Here is a 19,249-nt window from a genome sequence, read left to right on the forward strand (position 1 = left end):
AATGTGAGAGAGAAACATTGATTGGTTGCCTCCCACACGTGCCACGACCCGGGCCAGGAATTGAGTCTGCAGCCGAGGTACGTGCCCTTGACCGGAATCGAACCTGAGACCCTTCAGTCCGAGGTCCAATGATCTGTCCACTGAGCCACACCAGCCAAGGCTCTAATTATTTGTCTTGAATAGCTCGTGGCTTATATGCAGTGAAATGACTAAATATTAAATACTGTTTTTTTTAATACAGTTCTTAATTGTTATTCTATGTGATCTTATAAATGTCAGCACACTCAAGTCTAAGAGATTAGAATAATAATAAATCACAATAAAATCTAATCTCTATTATTTGTTCTTTTATTAAAAATTATTAATTTCAGCTTTTTTGGGTCAAAAGTGTATAATGTCCTTCTTAATATTAATTATCTAATATTTGCATCTACATCAATCAGCCATTCTCACAATCTTTTATTATTTCAGCATTTTACTCTTGAAATATAAATTCTTCTCTATGTCAACTGGAAAACATTTCAACATATAAAGAACTAAGGAGATTTTTGCTCCTAGTTACAGCAAGAATACAATTATAAATTGGAGGTGTGTTTGGGAGATGGAAATGACCTGCCTGGTCCCCACCACTGAGGGGATTAGGCAGATGGTTACCTAGGCAACCACAGCATCTCTAACGCCACTGGTTCAGGGAGGCAGAGATGCTACCTGGCTCTCTAGTCACTGAACCCAAAAGCTGAGGCCAAACTTTCACAGAGTTCTGAAACAGACCTTGCTTTCTGCCGCAAATCTCCTTGTTTCCCACCCCTTTCCCTTGGCGTCTTGTCTCTGAGCTGTCCCTGGCGCTGTGTGGACATCTCATTTACTAATGTCCAGTTCTGGAAAGGGTTGTGAAAGGGAGGGAAGTGACGTTCTTTGTCCCTTCCTCTTTCATCATGACTGGAATTCAGAGGTGATGGCTGCAGCTCCGCCGACAGAAAGCCACAGAGCCGCAGGTTTCAGGGAGCCCGAGTCCCTCATGACTGTTACGATGGTTGACCACAAGCAGCCCTGAGCTGCTGGCCTTGAGATCTCTCTCTCTCTCTCTCTCTCTCTCTCTCTCTCTCTCTCCTATTATATATTAAGTATTCATACTTTTCACGTGAGCAGTGTACTAAATGCACTTTCTTACCATGCTCAAGGACTATTACAATTTCCAAAAGGAACGCCAAAAGGCATGATTGGGCTGTGGGAGAATTTACCAAATATTTCCCTTCTGTGTCCTTTTTTCTATATTAAACGGAAACTAGTATTTAGAAAACCTTTTGATTACTTATCTTGGAAGCCAGTTCTCCCTCAGATCAGACAAATGACATGAGACACTGAAATGAATTGAACGCCGAAGATCTCAACTGTCACCCGCACCCTGGCTTCCACCTGATACTCATCAGAACCCTGATGTGTCCCTCGACTGTTATGATTGTTGACTCGAAGTTGTGACTGTCTTCGGAAAACAGGACTGCGCTTCGGAAAACTGGTTGTCGGAGGCCGAGGCCGCCTGCCATCCTGGCTCGAGGCCCCCTCTTGCACCAGGCCAACCTCTGCTGCTACTGTCACATGTCCTCCCACTCGGGCCTCCTGCCTTCCTCTTTTCTTCACGAGGTTCTGGTGAGGGCATCGGGCGCACCTGGATAATCTACACTGAGTGGCCAGATTATTATGATCTCTGAATGCATAATAATCTGGCCTCTCTCTCTCTCTCTCTCTCTCTCTCTCTCTCTCTATATATATATATATATATATATATATATATATATTTATATTAGAACCCGGTGCATGAATTCGTGCATGGGTGGGGTCCTGCCAGCCTGACCAGGGGAAGGGGACATGGGCGGTTGGCCGGCCTGCCTGCTGGTCAAACTCCTGGTTGAGGGGACAATTTGCATATTAGCCTTTTATTATATAGGATATACACTGAGTGGCCAGATTATTATGCGTTCAGAGATCATAATAATCTGACCACTCAGTGTATTCTCGGCCAGACTCCCCCCAGCGCAGGGCCCTGAACTTGAGCACATCTTTGAAGGCCCCTTCGCCACGTGAGGCCAGATCACAGGGATCACAGGTTCGGAGGATTAGTACCTGGTGGTCGTCCGGGTCGGGTCGTTACTGAGCCTTTCACCCTTGCTAAGGTCACATCCCGCAGATGAGCCGCAGCGCTGAGACTCAAACTCAGCCCGGCTGCCTCAGGAGCCTGCAGCCCATCCTGACCTCCCCGGACGGGGGAGGGGCCGCCACGGCCTTGCTTTCTGTGTTGTTCACAGGAATTTCCTGCGCTGCCTCCGAGGCCATCCAGGTCCTGGCGCTGCTTCCCTCCAGCCCCAGGGCGCACACACGGTCCCCTCCCCGCACCCTCCCCCAACCCCCGCCCCCCACCCCTGGGCTCCCGTTCCTGGGATGGAACTCTGTCCTTCGGACCTGGGCCAGTGAACACCCCTCCTTTCAGGCCCTCCCCTCCCCCTCGGCCTGGGACCGGCTGGGTTCCCAGAGCTTGGCCCCCAGGGCTCCAGGTCGGGTGGGAGGCCAGCCCGCGCCAGATGCGCCAGATGCGGCTCGGAGCGCGCAGGATTGCAGATGCGCTGAGGTCTCCCTCCTCCTCCTGAAAACGCCATTCCCGCCGCAATGCAGGGCCCAGCTCAGCCTCCTGGAGTTCACAGAAACCCAGCACCGTGAGCCGCAGGTGCACGACCCTCCTGTTTTCTAGTAAGTTCTCCTCTCCCGAGGCGGCTCCTGATGGCTCTCCTCAATCCGCTAGCGCCCGCACCCAGCTGAGCTGGATGGAGTCCTCTCCCCTTATCAGGAATAGAGGACGCTGAGCACAGGGAGTCCTGAGGGGAGAGTTCAGAGTGTGGGTTCTGCAGCCACTGCCGAGCTAAGAGGCCTTGCTCTTTTTTAAAGATTTAAAATTTGATTTTTAGAGAGGAAGGGAGAGGGAGAGGGAGATAGAAACATGGATGAGAGAGAAACATGCATCAGCTGCCTCTTGCATGCTCCCCACTCGGATTGAGCCAGAAACCCTGACAGGTGCCCTGACAGGTGCCCTGATGGGGAATACAAGGGCAGCCTTTGGGTGTGAGGGAGGAGGGAGGACGCTCAACCAACTGAGCCACACTGGCCAGGGCAGGAGGCCTTGCTCTTCCCAGCTGTGTGACCTGAGGAAGGTGCTTCGCTCTCTGTGCCTCCGTTTCCAAATCTGTCAGGTGGCGATGATAACAGCAATGGTGCCTGTTAGATGTGAGCAGAGCCAGGACGATGGGCCAGCCACAGAGACTCCCCAGGGCAGAAAACCCCGGTTGCCTAGCAGCGGCAAAAGTGGGTAAACAAGAATCTTGCCCCCGGGGTAACCCATCCTTCCCTAGCATATCGCTGGTCATGGGGATAGGAACCTTGACCTTTCCTCTCCTCCCTAAAGATAACATCTAGGCCTGAGCTGTATTTCAGCTCCAGGCCCAGAAAAGCAGCAAAACCAGACAAGTGACACAGGGCGGCCTCAGGACCAGCTGCATTGACCCCCTGCCCTGGCGCTGACCAATCAGCAGAGACCAGAACCTGGAAGGCGCTCCCCCTGGAAAGCGGATGAATGCTCTATTCAGATCTCCCCGAAGACCTCCCCTAAGATTTCCACCTGAAGAGAGAGAGAACTATGCTCGGGACAAAAGACCCAGGGCTCAAACTCCTGCCATTCCCCCATTGGCACCTATCCCCCTGTGGAGAGCCGCTACAGTGTTTGGACAGGTTCAAGCCTCGGACTAATGAGAGGACACGGTCCTCTCATGGCAAAGCCTCGTGCAAGTCCCAGCTTGGAGGGCAGAGGCTATGGTTGTAAGCTTGACCTTATGGTCCGAAACCTGTGGTCCCACGTGGCTGAGTGATATGGGCTGCAGGCGGTGCAGCAAGTAAACAAAGCTGGATCAGGTGCATGTAACTGAGTAGACTCGAAACCCACGAGAACGTTGTAAACATCCTGACCACGCCCTTACTTTGCCTCGTGGAATCTGGCTATAACATAAAGACTCAGCTTGCAGGCTGTGGTGCTGTCGCTCCATCATAGAGGGCAGTGTCCCACCTAGCCCCAGCTTTATTCTCTTGTCTGTCTTCTCCATCCTTCACTGCCCCCTCTCAGGTTCACCCATGGCTGTGCAGGCGCGGCACATCCCCCAACCTCTAAGGAACCCCATGAGACTTGCAACCAGGGGAGCAATGGGCAGCGGCAGCTTGTCCCAGGCTAATCCCCTGACCTGTCTCCAAGGCCCCCTTTTCTCCGAGTTCTCAGTGAGCCAGGGCACCCCTCTAGACTTTCCTGCTGCTCCTTCTATGCCCGTCCTGGTTGCACTGTCCTAAGTACATTTTTGCTGCCATCATGGACCCAATGCCCGTTGGCTCGGTGCTGTGTAGTCCTTCCCTTTGGATATCCCCATCCCCCATCCCCTTTTTCTTAAATAAATTCAATTTTTTTAAAATACAGTTTATTGGTTTTTTACAGAGAGGAAGGGAGAGAAATAGAGAGTTAGAAACATCGATGAGAGAGAAACATTGATCAGCCGCCTCCTGCACACCTCCTACTGGGGATGTGCCTGCAACCCAGGTACATGCCCTTGACCGGAATCGAACTTGGGACCTCTCAGTCCACAGGCCGATGCTCTATCCACTGAGCCAAACCAGTTAGGGCTAAATTCAATTTTTTTAAATGACTCTCTGAGATGGCTATTTGGCCTGCCCACATACCACTGACTCTAATCTTTCAGTACTGATCTCAGAGGATCGTCACACAAATAAAATGAATTATATTTGCAAAGTGCTAAGAATGGGGTCTGGCATGTAAGCATTATATATGTGGTTTTTTTTTTGTTAAATATGAAACAATAAAAACTAAGAACACCTTTGCTTATTTGGCTTCCTACCATGAAATCCCGTTTGCCAGGGTACGCCTGCCCTTACCTCTGGCCCTGGAGGAGGTGCCCAGCCTCCCACCAAACCCCAGTCCCTTCTCTGCACTGAGGTTCCAGCTTCCTCCCCGGGGTGGCTTCATCTCTCCCTGCCTGGTCTGTTTCACTGTCTCTGTGCCTCGCTTCTTGGTTTTTAGAAGCTTTCCCTGGCCCTGCCTCCAGCTCCGTCCCGCCCCACCCCCTCCTTACAGCACAACACCTTTTGAGAGCTGCCATCTTCAGGTTCCCCCCCCACTGGCCTCCCGCTCGCTCTCCTGAGCCCCTGTGGCCTGATTTCTGTCCCCACCTCTCAAACTCTCAAACGGGTGGCCCTTGTCAAGGTACCAGGGCCTCCGCCTTGTAAACCAGCAGAACAGCTGCTTCTCTGCGCTCAGCTGCCTGCTCCCTCCCCGAAACCCTCTGCTCTCTGTGCTGTTTAAGTTCTTCTTTTGAAACAATTTCAAACCTGTAGCCAAGTGGCAAGACCAAGACCAGAACTCCTAGTATATACCTGCACCCTCCTGCCACATTTATCGTTTCTTCCCCCCTCTCTGTCTCTTCCCCTCCCCCCTCCTTCCCTCCCTCTCTCCCTCCCTCCCTCCCTTCCTTCCTCTCTCCCTCCCTTCCTCTCTCCCTCCCTTCCTTCCTCTCCGTTATGGGCTGAATTATGTCCCTCCCCCTAAAAGATCTATTGCTGCCCTAGCCCCCAGGAGCTCAGCATGTGACGTTCTTTGGAAATAGGGTCAAGGCAGATGTAACCAGTTATGATGAGGCCGTACTGGAGTAGGGTGGGCCCTAGATCCGTGACTGGTGACCTTATAAGAGGACCATGTGGTGACAGAGAAGGGAAAAGCCCCGTGAAGACAGAGGCAGGCGTTGGACTTATGCGGCCACAGGCCCCGGAGCACCAGGGAAGTACCAGAAGCTGGAAGAGGCAAGGGAGGACCCCCTGCAGGTCTCCGGGGCCAATGGCCCCATTGACACTTTGACTTCAGACTTCTGGCCTCTAGATGTGTGAGAGAAGAAATGTGTGGTTTTTATAAAAAATTTTTATTTATTTATTTACTTTTAGAGAGGGAGGAAGGGAGAGAGGAAGAGAGATACATCAATCAGTTGCCTCCTAAACATGCCACAACTGTGGATCGAACCCACAACCTAGGTATGTTCCCTGACCGGGAATCGAACCTGCAACCCTCTGGTGCACCAGACGATGCTCCAACTAAGCCACCCTGTGCCGGGCATACATTTCTGTTGGTTTAAGCCACCCAGTTATGGCACTTTGATATGGGAGCCCCAGGAAACCAATACACCCTTTCCCCGTCTCCCCATCTTCTCTCTCTCTCTCTCTCTCTCTCTCTATATATATATATATATATATATATATATATATATATATATATATATATTCTTCTCTCTCTCTCTCTCTCTCTCTCTCTATATATATATATACACACACACACACACACACACACATATATATATATATTTGCCTAATATGCAAAGTGTCCCCTCAGGAGTTTGACTGATCAGGAGTTCAATCGCTTGCTATGATGTGCGCTGACCACCGGGGGATGGCGTGGAACAAAGGAAGGCCCTGGCCAGCAGCCACTAGGGACCCTACCTGTGCACAAACTTAGTGCACTGGGCCTCTAGTACAGTAGGCCCTTGGGTTATGATGGAGATCTGTTCCATGCCGTGACGTAACGTGATTTTCACCGTAAGTCGGAACCCACCTACATAAGCACCTATGTCACTCACATGGAGCACATGCACAGCAGTAATGAAGTGAAACAGTAAAAAAAAAAAAAAAAAAAATGTAAAAGAAAGATAACAATTCCTGACCTTTACTTGTGGTAAATAAATAAAAAAAAAACATAACACACATATGTACATACGTCGAAATGACGGAACTTCTTTTTTTTGTTCAAACATTTTATTTTATCTTATTGTTTGTTTAAAGTATTACATATGGTAGTACATATATCTCCTTTTTTTCCCCATTGACCTTCCCCCAGCCTCCCCTACCCCCTGTCACATGCCCTCATCCCACCCCCCCAGTGTCTTGTGTCCATTGGTTGTGCTTATATGCATGCATACAAGTCCTTCGGTTGATCTCTTTCCCCCTCGGAACTTTTTTTTTTTTTTTTTATAAATAAATGAGAGATGGCGACGTAACCACAAAACAACGTACATCAAGTCCGACGTAACCCAAGGACTGTCTGTATATATGTAAACCCTGTGGCCTGATTTCTGTCTCTGCCTCTCAAACATGTGGCCTTGTCAAGGTACCAGGGCCTCCGCCTTGTAAACCAGCAGAACAGCTGCTTCTCTGTGCTCAGCTGCCTGTTCCCTCCCCGAAATACATATATATATATATATATACACACACACACACACACACACACACACACACACACACACACACACTAGAGGCCTGGTGCATGAAATTTGTGCACTGGGGGGGAGTTGTCCCTCAGCCCAGCCTGCACCCTCTCCAATCTGAGACCCCTCCGGGGACATCCCTCTCACAGTCTGGGACTGCTGGCTCCCAACCGCTCACCTGCCTGCCTGACTGATTGCCCCTAACTGCTTCTGCCTGCCAGCCTGATCACCCCCTAACCACTCCCTTGCTGGCCTGATAGCCCCCAACTGCCCTCCCCTGACGGCTATCTTGTGGTGGCCATCTTTGACCACAAGGGGGCGGCCATCTTGTGCAAGGGCGTGAGCGTCAATTTGCATATTACCTCTTTAATATATAGGATATATATATATTTTCCCCCTGAACCATATGAGAATAAGTTGTGTACATTTTGCTCCTCGACCCATAGACATGTTGGCATTCACTTCCTAAATAGAAGAGGGGTTTCTCTCACCACACCAAGGCAGTTATGGAAATCAGGAAATCCAGCCTTAGCACCACACGGTGTCTGATCCGCAGTCCATGCTCAATATGGTCAGTCGTCCTAGTCGTGTCCTTCGGAGCTGCTGTGTTTTTCCGGGATTTAATGCAAAATCGTGAGTGTCACTCGGTCGGCACATCTTTCTCCCCTCCTTCACTCTGCAGCTCTCCCCGTCTGTCCTTGACGTTCATGACCCTGACACGGAAGCCCACAGTGTAAAAGGACCCTCAATGTGGGTTTGTCTGATGGTCCTCGAGGTTAGATTCAGGGGCTGTGCTTCGGGCAGAAATTCCCCAAAAGTGATGCTGTGTCCTCCTCGTCCTCCTCCAGCATCACAGCAGGGACCCCCCATCCCAACATGTCCCATCGCCCGGATGTTCACGCTGACCCCTTGATTAAAGTGGCTTCTGCCGGCTTCTCACGGTGACTCATCGCTTTTCCCCGTGCAACTCCTCTCTTTCCTTACTTATTTGTTTGTTTGTTTATGTTCATTCTCACCCCAGGATATTTTTCCATTGATTTTTTTAGAGAGTGGAAGGGAGAGAGGGGGAGAGAGAGAAAGGAAGGAAGGAAGGAAGGAAGGAAGGAAGGAAGGAAGGAAGGAAGGAGGAAGGAAAGAAGGAAGAAGGAAAGAAAGAAAGAAAGAAAGAAAGAAAGAAAGAATGAGGGGGTGAGAGAAACATCAATGTGATGACACATTGGGGCCAGAATCAAACCCACAACCCTTCGATGCTCAGGCCGACGCTCTAACCACTGAGCACACCAGCTAGGGCTCTCTGCTTTTTTAAAACTGATTTGAGAGAGAGAGAGAAAGGGGGGAAAGAGAGAGAGAGAGAGAGAGACATCATTTGTTGTTCCACTATGCATTCATTGGTTGATTCTTGTATGTGCCTTGACTGGAAATTGAACCCCAAACCTTGGCCTATTGGGACGATGCTCTAACCAACTGAGTACCTGGCCAGGGCTGCTTTTCGTATTTATTTATTTATTTATTTATTTAGTCTTTCTTTATTTATTTTTATTGGTTTCAGAGAGGAAGGGAAAGGGAGCGAGAGATAGAAACATCAATGATGAGAGAGAATCATTGATGGGCTGCCTCCTGCACATCCCCTACTGGGGGGTCGAGGCCGCAATCCAGGCATGTGCCCTTGACCGGAATCGAACCTGGGACCCTTCAGTCTGCAAGCCCAGGTTCTATCCACTGTGCCAAACCGGCCAGGGCTGCTTTTAGTTTTTTAATCAGTGCCACACACCTTGCTGCATCCCGTAAGCTGCATGTCTTGAGGATTTCAGTGTATATTTCATACAAAGAGAACCTTTCCACGTCGCGTAGACAGCTCCCCCCGATTTCCCTTTGCATGTGCCTGGGTGCTGTGGCCTGGATGCACCATGGTGGCAAAAGAGTCCTCTCTAGAGGGATACTTAGTCTAATTCCAGTCTTTGCTATTGCTCTCTTTGCTTTTCCAACACCTGCTCTTAGAGTTCTCCTGCCCCCCCCCACCCCTGCAATCCCTTCCCCTGAGCCCTCCCTCCTGCCTGAGGCTGACCCTCTGAGAGGCCAGGGCCTGGCCTGGGTTCAGGGCCACGCCTCTCCTCTCCGCACAACCTCTCTCTAAATGACCTCATTTCGAGCTCAGATTAAATCCCTCCGATGTGCCAGTGCCTTCTCACTTGGCATCTCCCCCATCGCCCCCTGACCGCCAGGCTCCTGTGTCTAACTCTGTTGGATGTCTGCTGGGCATACCAAACGCTAGACCTCGAAAACCAACTCCTGTTCTCCCAGCTGGTTTTCCCCTAACACTTCCCATCCTTTGAGCCCAAAATGGAGTCACTGAATTTCTGTATTGAGGTGAAATCGACGTACTATAAAACGAACCATTTCTAAGTGCACCTAGGTGAGACTTAGTCCATTTGCAATGTGTGCAATCACCACCTCTATCTGGCTGTAAGAATTTTCATCACCCCAGCAGGAAACCCTGCCCTCGCTAAGCCCCACCCCCTCTCGGTCAGGCCCTGGCAACCACTAAGCCACTTTCTGTCTCTATGGATTTACCATCTTGGACATATTACGGAATCCTATAATATGTGGCCCTTTATCACCTGGCTTCTTCCACTGAGCGCAGTGTGTTCAAGGGTTACCTTTTCAGACAGCAGCCCAGGTGAGCCACCAGGTAACTACAGAGCAGCAGGTATGACAAATGCATGGGAGACCCCGTGCAAGGATTGCCAAACCAAGCCCTTCCCGAACTCTCCACTCACAGAATCATGACCCAAGTCAAACAGCTGTTTCAGCTGCTCAGTTTTCAGGGAATTTGTCACAGAGCGAAGTCACCGGAACCGAAGTGTTATGCGGAAACGAAGCAGTTGGCCAGCAGCGGCTGTTCTTCGGGACTCCGACAGTTGGCCTCATTTTGTCTAACCGCCTGAGGGTGACCGGAGGTTTGGGGAGCACAGGAGAGAAATGCCGCCATGCCCGCGGCCTCCAGAAAGGCCCCCGTCACAGGGGGGTGGACTCCTCCCACACGGCCTGCCTGGAAGCAGATCGGGAGTGTCCAAGATGGTGTTTAAATGTTAAAAAATGACACTTTAACCAGACTGGTGTGGCTCAATGGTTGAGTGTCGACCTATGAACCAGGAGGTCATGGCTCAATTCCCGGTCAGGGCACATAACCCGGGTTGCAGGCTCAATCCCCAGTGTGTGGTGTGCAAGAGCAAGCCCATCAGTGATTCTCTCTCATCATTGTTGTTTCTATCTCTCTCTCCCTTCCTCTCTGAAATCCTAATAAAAGAGTAATATGTAAATTGACTGTCACTCCAACACACAAGATGGCCACCCCCATGTGGTCAAAGATGGCTGTCCCCATGTGGACACAAGATGGCCACCACAAGATGGCCGGCAGGGGAGGGTAGTTGTGGGCGATCAGGCCAGCAGGGGAGGGCAGTTGGGAGGGACCAGGCCTGCAAGTGAGGGCAGTTGAGGTGACCAGGCCTGCAGGGGAGGGCATTTAGGGGTGACCAGGCCTGCAGGGGAGGGAAGTTGGGGGGGGACCAGGCCAGCAGGGGAGGGCAGTTGGGGGGGACCAGGTCGGCAGGGGAGGGCAGTTAGGAGTGACAGGGCCAGCAGGGGAGGGCAGTTGGGGTGGCCAGGCTGGCAGGGGAGGGCAGTTAGGGGCAATCGGGCCAGCAGGGGAGCAGTTAGGCGTCAATCAGGCTGGTAGGGGAGAGGTTAGGGGGCGATCAGGCAGGCAGGCAGGTGAGCAGTTTGGAGCCAGTAGTCCTGGATTGTGAGAGGGATGACTGCCCATTTAGGCCCACCGGGATTGGGCCTAAATGGGCAGTCGGACATCCCTTGAGGGGTCCCAGTTTGGAGAGAGTGCAGGCTGGGCTGAGGGACACACACACACACACACCCCATGCACAAATTTCATGCACTAGGCCTCTAGTATATATATCTTATCTAATAAAAGAGAAACATGCAAATTTTTTAAAAATAAATCTTCATTGTTCATATTATTACAGGTGTTCCTCTTTTTTTCCCCCATAGCTCCCCTCCACCTGATTCCCCACCCCACCCCATGCCCTTACCCCCCATCACTGTTCTCATCCACAGGTGTAAGATTTTTGTCCAATCTCTTCCCCCACCCCTCACACGCCCTTCCCCCTGAGAATTGTCAGTCCACTCCCTTTCTATGTCCCTGATTCTATTATATTCACCAGTCCATTCTGTTCTTCAGATTTTTTATTCACTTGATTTTTAGATTCACTTGTTGGTAGGTATGTATTTGATGTCATTTTGTTGTTCATAATTTTTATCTTTACCTTTTTCTTCTTCTTCCTCTTCTTAAAGAACACCCTTCAGCATTTCATGTAATCCTGGTTTGGTGGTGATGAACTCCTTTAGCTTTTTCTTGTCTGTGAAGCTCTTTATCTGACCTTCAACTCTGAATGATAGCTTTGCTGGGTAGAGTAATCTTGGTTGTAGGTTCTTGCTGTTCATCACTTTGAATATTTCTTGTCACTCCCTTCTGGCCTGCATAGTTTCTGCCGAGAAATCAGCTGACAGTCGTATGGGTGCTCCCTTGTAGGTAACTAACTGTTTTTCTCTTGCTGCTTTCAAGATTCTCTCTTTGTCTTTTGCCCTTGGCATTTTAATTATGATGTGTCTTGGTGTGGTCCTCTTTAGATTCCTCTTGTTTGGGGTTCTCTGCACTTCCTGGACTTGTAAGTCTATTTCTTTCACCAGGTAGGGAAAGTTTTCTGTCATTATTTCTTCTAATAGGTTTTCAATATTTTGCTCTCTCTCTTCTTCTGGCACCCCAAAAATTCGGATGTTGGTATGCTTAAAGTTGTCCCAGAGGCTCCTTACACTATCTTCATATTTTTGGATTCTTTTTTCTTTTTGTTTTTCTGGTTGGGTGTTTTTTGTTTCCTCATATTTCAGATCTTTGGTTTGATTCTTGGGGTACGTTGATCTACAGTTGAGTTTCTGTATATTCTTTATTTCATACAGTGTATGCTTAATTTCTGACTGGTCCTTTTCCATTTTTTTGGCATTCTCATTAAGATCCTTAAAGGTCGCACTAAGTTCCTCAGCGGTTTTAAGAAGATTCTTGAGTAACCTTATAAATGTGGCTCTGAACTCTATGTCGTCTAGTAGTTTGCTTTCCTCAATTTCTTTCATTCGTGACATGTTTCTTTGTCTCCGCATTTTGCTGCTTCCTTATGTTGATGGAGTGGCTTTGTGTGGTAGGTGACCTATAGGGGCCAGTAGCTCAGCCTCCCCAATCACCTGAGGTGGACGCTCTTTGTACACCCCTTTGTGGGCTGAGTGCAAAGTCTTGGTGTAGTTAAGCCTTGATTGCTGTCAGTACACTGGGAGGAATTGACCTCCAGGCCAATTGGCTGTGAGGACCCGCTGTGTCTGTAATGGAAGAACTGCTGTGCTAGAGACATGCTTATGGTGCAGGACTTGTTTCAGTGGGGCTTTGGTGCTCACTGAGTCTGCCTCTTGAATGTGTCACTTATGGATGTGAGGAGTTGAAATCTGGTGTCTCACACTGACCACTAGGTACACTGGTTTCTGGATCTCCAATGGGGTGCAGGTCAGCTACTGTCTGAGGCCACCCAGCAGGAGCTACAGCGAGAACTACAGTTTTCTCCTCTTTACTTGGGGTTTTGAGGTTTTGGAGCTGTCTGACCTGGGCTGCAAGTTTGCTAGGTTAAGCTGCGATAGGGCAGGCCATTCATATGCTAAAGCCCCTGCTTGGAGCTTGGGTGGGTTTGTAGATTGTGCGGGGCGGGGTCTCAGGGAGTCACTAGGCTAGGGCATGGCAAACAGCGATGGCTGCCAGTTAGCTGGCTCTGTGTCTCCAACCACGTCCCCATGTCCCCGCATCCCGGGACCCAGCACGGTAAACAATTATTCCTGCGCTCAGCCCTGCAAGCAAGCCTCCCTCACTTTCCGACCCGATGGCAGACAGTCCAGCTTCTCCCTGTAGGAGTTTGGGTCCCCCGCGTCTCCCCAGAAACTGGAGTTCAGAGTAATCGGGAGCTTGTCTCCCTTCGGGTTGAAAAAAGCAGTGCTCCCAGTCGCCCACCGCCAGCCTCATATGCGCGCCTCTGTACCTCAGCTTTTCAGTGCTTGTGCACGTCTCAATGCTGTTTTCTCTTTCCTTCTAGTTGTAGAACTTCCACTCAGCCAGCTTTCCCGTGGTTCTGGGTGATAGACGTTTTGTCTTTTAGTTGTAGTTTTGAAATTGTTGTGCGAGGCAGCAGTTTAGGTGTTTACCTACGCCGCCATCTTGGATCCTCCTCTGAAACATGCAAATTGACCGTACCTCCGCTACACCCACAAGCCACGCCCATCAGCCAATCAGGAGTGAGCATGCAAATTAACCCAACCAAGATTGCAGTTAATTTGCATATCTAGGCGCAGAGCGAAGACTGAAGACAGCGTAGAAGGAAGCCAAGTGCTGCAGAAGGGAGTGAAGCTGCAGAGAAGCAAGCAGGGCAGCAGAGAAGGGAGGGAAGCAGGTGGGTGGCAGAGAAGGGAGGGAAGCAGGCGGGGCAGCGGAGATGGCTGCAGGAAGCCCTATTCTTGCAGGAATCTTCCTGCAACAGGCCTCTAATATATATATATATATATATATATATATATATATATATATATATACACACTTTAATAGAAGAAAAAAAAATGATAAATTTGTTTGTGTCCTTAGAGCAGCCGAAGCCTTGCTAAGCATGACACAAGTCCCAGAGGTCATGAAAGAAAAGATTGCTAAATTCGATCACATAAAGCAATTACTGCATTGTGTAAAGCCTCCTAAACAAAGCCCAAGACAAACAACAGACTTGGAAAAATACTCAGGCGAGAGGTACAGATGGCATGTTAATTTCCTTTATTTGTAAAAAGCTCTCTTACTCCTCCTCTAGAAAAATAAAACCCTAATTTTATTTTTTTAAATATATTTTATTGATTTTAGAGAGGAAGGGAGAGAGAGAGAAAGATAGAAACATCAATGATGAGAGAGAATCATTGCTCAGCTGCCTCCTGCATGCTCCCTAATGGGGATCGAGCCCACAACCCAGGCATATGCCCTTGGCCGGAATCGAACCTGGGACCCTTCAGTCCGCAGGCCGACGCTCTACCCACTGAGCCAAACCGGCTAGGGCTAAACCCCTAGTTTAAAAAAAAAAACATGGGTAAAATATACAAATAGGAAATTCACCCCCCCAAAACACACACACACACACACACCAAAATGTTTATAAACATTGGAAGTGTGCTTCTTCTTGTGCTTAAAAAAATGCAAATTCCAAGACACAATTTTAGCCTGAAGGATTGCAGAGAGCAGAACAATTAAGATTGCCGTGCTGTTGAGTGGGGGGAGCGGGGGACAGCAAAGGTATATATGATACAATCTTTCAGGAGGACCATTAGCCAGAGCAGCTCTGTGTGGAGGCTCTGGATCTGGCTGCCTGGGCTTGAGTTTTGGGTTGGCTCTTATTAGCTACTAGAGGCCCAGTGCACGAAATTTGTGCACAGGGGGTGTGTGTCCCTCAGCGCAGCCTGCACCCTCTCCAATCTGGGACCCCTCAAGGGATGTCTGACTGCCCGTTTAGGCCCGATCCTACTGGGATCGGGCCTAAACGGGCAGTCGGACACCCCTCTCACAATCCAGGACTGCTGGCTCCCAACTGCTGGCCTGCCTGCCTTCCTGATTGCCCCTAACCACTTCTGCCTGCCAGCCTGATCACCCCCTAACCACTCCCCTGCCAGCCTGATTGGTGCCTAACTGCTCCCCTGCCAGCCTGATTGCCCCTAACTGCCCTCCCCTGCAGGCCTGATTCCCCCCAACTGCCCTCCCCTGCAGGCCTGGTCCCCCCTAACTGCTCTCCCCTGCAGGCCTGGGTCCCCCTCAACTGCCCTTCCCTGCAGGCTCTGTTGCCCCAACTTCCCTTCTCTGCCAGCCTGGTCAGCCCTAACTGCCCTCCCCTGCAGGCTTGATTGCCCCCAACTGCCCTCCCTTGCAGGCCTGGTCCCTCCCAACTGCCCTCCCCTGCTGGCCTGATTGCCCACAACTGCCCTCCCTTGCAGGCCATCTTATGGTGGCCATCTTGTGTCCACATGAGGGCAGCCATCTTGTATGTGGGAGTGATGGTCAATTTGCATATTACTCTTTTATTAGATAGGATGGGCCTTGAGTAAGTTAATTGTTCCTGTGTACCTCAGTTTCCTCATCTGCAAAATGGGGATAATACTAGAACCTTCCTGAAGGCTTGTTGTGAGGATTAAATGAGATAGTAGTTAAAGAGCCTGGGACCCTGAATGAAGTAGGGGCTATGAAAATGGGGAGGGAGTGAATTCAGTTGCCTATCCAGCCAAATGGTGTTTCTGGGCATGCGCTATAAGCAGGATCTTGTTCTAGATCCCCGAGACGCAGGCTCCAACAGGACAGACTGCCCAGCGTGGTGTAGGCCCCCTATCCGCTCTCAGAGCCCCTGGCACTGCTTTTATCTGTATTGCTGTCTGCTTGACTCTTGGATGTGCTCCCAGTGTTAGCGTAGGACTTGGGGCGGAGCTTGGAACATAAATATAAACATATACTAAGACAGGGTTGGTGGCTCAGGGTCCACAAATATATATACTCAGAAATCCGTGTTCTCCATCTCCAGCACTGCTATCTGACAGGCAAATTCCTATAAAGGCTGGCCTTCAGGTACCTCATTAAACCTCCCCCCTTGCGGTCCCGGCTCACCCAAAGAAGTCCCCCGTCCCCGCCAGGGGCTACAAGGTGCTTCAAGACCTGGCCGTAACCTCCCCTGTCCTACCGGCTCTTTCTCCATCTTCCTTCCTTACCCTCCCGTGTCCCCTCTGCCCAGTCACACTAGCGCCTTTGCTGTTCCTCAAACACACCAGGCGGGCTGCAGCCTCAGGGCCTTTGCACTGGCTGTTCTTTCTTCTTGGGAAGCTGTTCTGAATATTCCCGTGGTCACTCCCTCCTCTCCTTCAAGTCTTCACTCACATGTCACCTACACAGAGTTCTCTCTCGGCATCAACATGGATGCCTGCCTCCTGCACACCCCCTGCTGAGGATCGAGCCTGAAACCCAGGCTCCAAAAAAATTACAACACCTCTGCCCCCAGGCACACTTTTTCTCTTTATCTTCCTTTCCTGCTTTATTATCCCTATAACCACTTAATATCGCCATGTAATAATATATATCTTTCTTTTTTAAAAAATATTTTTTTATTGATTTCAGAGAGGAAGGGAGAGGGAGAGAGAGAGAAACATCAATGATGAGTGAGAATCATCGATTGGCTGCCTCCTGCATGCCCCCCACTGGGGATCCAGCCCACAACCTAGGCATGCTCCCTGACTGGGCATCAAACCCTGACCTCCTGGTTCATAGGTCAGTGTTCAACCACTGAGCGACCTCGGACGGGCTATATATCTTTCTTATTCGTTTGTATCTTCTCAGTCTGCCCAATAGTGTCAGCTCCCAGAGGGGCGGCACGTTCTGTCTGTCATGTTCATTATGCAGCGCCCGTATCTACAATCCAACTAACAAGTGATGTATTCATGGCACGTGATGCAGGTACAACTGATTTCTTTTAGTTGTAAAGCTTTCCTACTTCTCGGCAAAAAACAAACAATACCCCACATTTTTAAAAATCCTCACTCGAGGATATGTTTTTATTTTATTATTATTATTTAAATCTATTTTTATTGGTTTCAGAGAGGAAGGGAGAGGGAGAGAGAGATAGAAACATCAATGATGAGAGAGAATCATTGATTGGCCGCCTCCTGCACACTCCCTACTGGGGATCAAGCTCACAACCTGGGCATGTGCCCTTGACCAGAATCGAATCCGGGACCCTTCAGTCCTCAGGCTGACGCTCTATCCACTGAGCCAGACCCACCAGGGCTTATTATTTTTTTTTAATATTTTTAATTGATTTTTAGAGAGAGAGGAAGGAAGAAAGAGAAAGAGATAGAAACATTAATGAGAGACAAGCATCAACATGGATGCCCTGCCTCCTGCACACCCCCTACTGAGGATCGAGCCTGAAACTCAGGCCTGTGCCTCGATCTGGGATCAAACCTGAGACCTTTCAGGGTACGGGACGGACGCTGCTCCAACCAACCGAGCCAGACTGGCCAGGGCCAATACTCCCAATTAAAAAAAAAAAAAGATATGAACAGAAAATCACAGAAAAATGAAATAAAAAATTAAAAAACTCACTGGCTGTGTGGCCCTAGGTAAGTGATTTAACCTCTCTGGTCCTCAGTTTTCCTGACTGTAAAACCCAAGAGATGCTCAATAAATGTTTGTTGAATGAAGGAGCAACTGAATCAATAAAATGATATCTAACGCCTGGACTGTGAATAAGAATTCAATGACAGTGCAGAGATAGGGCTTCAAATATTGTCTGGCATATAGCATGTCCTATGTGAGTGATAGCAATGCCTGCTTTAAAAAAGAATACTGCTGCCCTAACCAGTTTGGCTCAGTGGATAGAGCGTCGGCCTGCGGACCGAAAGGTCCCCGGTTCGATTCTGGTCAAGGGCATGTACCTTGGTTGCGGGCACATCCCCAGTAGGAGGTGTGCAGGAGGCAGCTGATCGATGTTTCTAACTCTCTATCCTTCTCCCTACCTCTCTGTAAAAAATCAATAAAATATATTAAAAAAAAAAAAAAAGAATACTGCCCTGGCTGGTGTGCCCAGTAGTCATAGAGTCAGCCTGCTCATGGAAAGGCTTCCGGTCCGATTCCCTGTAAAGGGAATGTACCTGGGTTGCAGTTCGCTCCCCGCCCCCAGTCAGGCCACATGCCGGAGGCCACCAGTTCATTTGTCTCTCACATCACTGTTTCTCTCTCTCTCCCCGCTCCCTCCCTTCCACTCTCTCTGAAAAGCAATGGAAAACACATCCTTAGGTGAGGATTAACAACAACAAATGTTACTACGGTTCTTATTGTAGGCAGCCTTCAAGATCCCTCCCAGTGACGCCTCCTGCAGAAAGCCCTCCCGGGCGAGGCCAGGTGGGATGAGTGGCTCAGGGCCCCCAAAGCACCTTTTGCAGTTCCTCTTTAAACGTTAGCAAAACATGTCCCAGTTCGCATATTCTGCAGTCCGCACCCCATACCAAGGATCAGAACACATCTTCGAGATAATTACGGGGCTTCTCTCCCTGACTGTAAACGGGACCGAGCTCCTAAAAGCAGAGCCTGTTTCACTCACTCAGGTATGCCCAGCACGTCCCGGGGCCTGGGACAAGGAACGTCTCAGCCCATCTTGGTGGGTCACATAAATGAGCCCTTCTGTCCTCTGCTTCTCCGTTTGGAATGCGCACAAGCCCAGGGATGTGCAATGGAGCCCCAGGGATGCATAAACCATTTTTAAAACATTCATCACCACACTGCGCTACGGAATGTTGTCCTTGTGATGAAAACTTTTTGAGATTTACTCTCTTAGCAGCCTTCGAATACGCAGTGCGGCAGTGTTAACTGCAGTCACTGTGCTGTGCATCCCCAGGACTTATTCACCGTGTACCTGCGAGTTTGTGCCTTTAACCACTTTCCCCCATTTGCCCACCCCCACCCCTGCCCCTGGCAACCACCACTCTGTCCTCTGTATCTATGAGTTTTTTGTTATTGTTGTTGTTTTTTTAAGATTACAAATACAAGTGAGATCATTTGGTATTGCCTTCCTCTATCTGTCTTATTTCACTTAGTATAATACCCTCAATATCCATTCATGCTGTTTCAAATGTCTCCTTTTTTATGGCTGAATAATATTCCATTGTATAGACACACCACATCTTCTTTATCATTCATCCATGTCTTGGCTGTTGTAAATAATGCTGCAATGAACATTGGG

The sequence above is a fragment of the Plecotus auritus genome (genome assembly GCF_963455305.1).
Source record: "Plecotus auritus genome assembly, chromosome: 10".
NCBI classification, from domain to species: Eukaryota; Metazoa; Chordata; class Mammalia; order Chiroptera; family Vespertilionidae; genus Plecotus; species Plecotus auritus.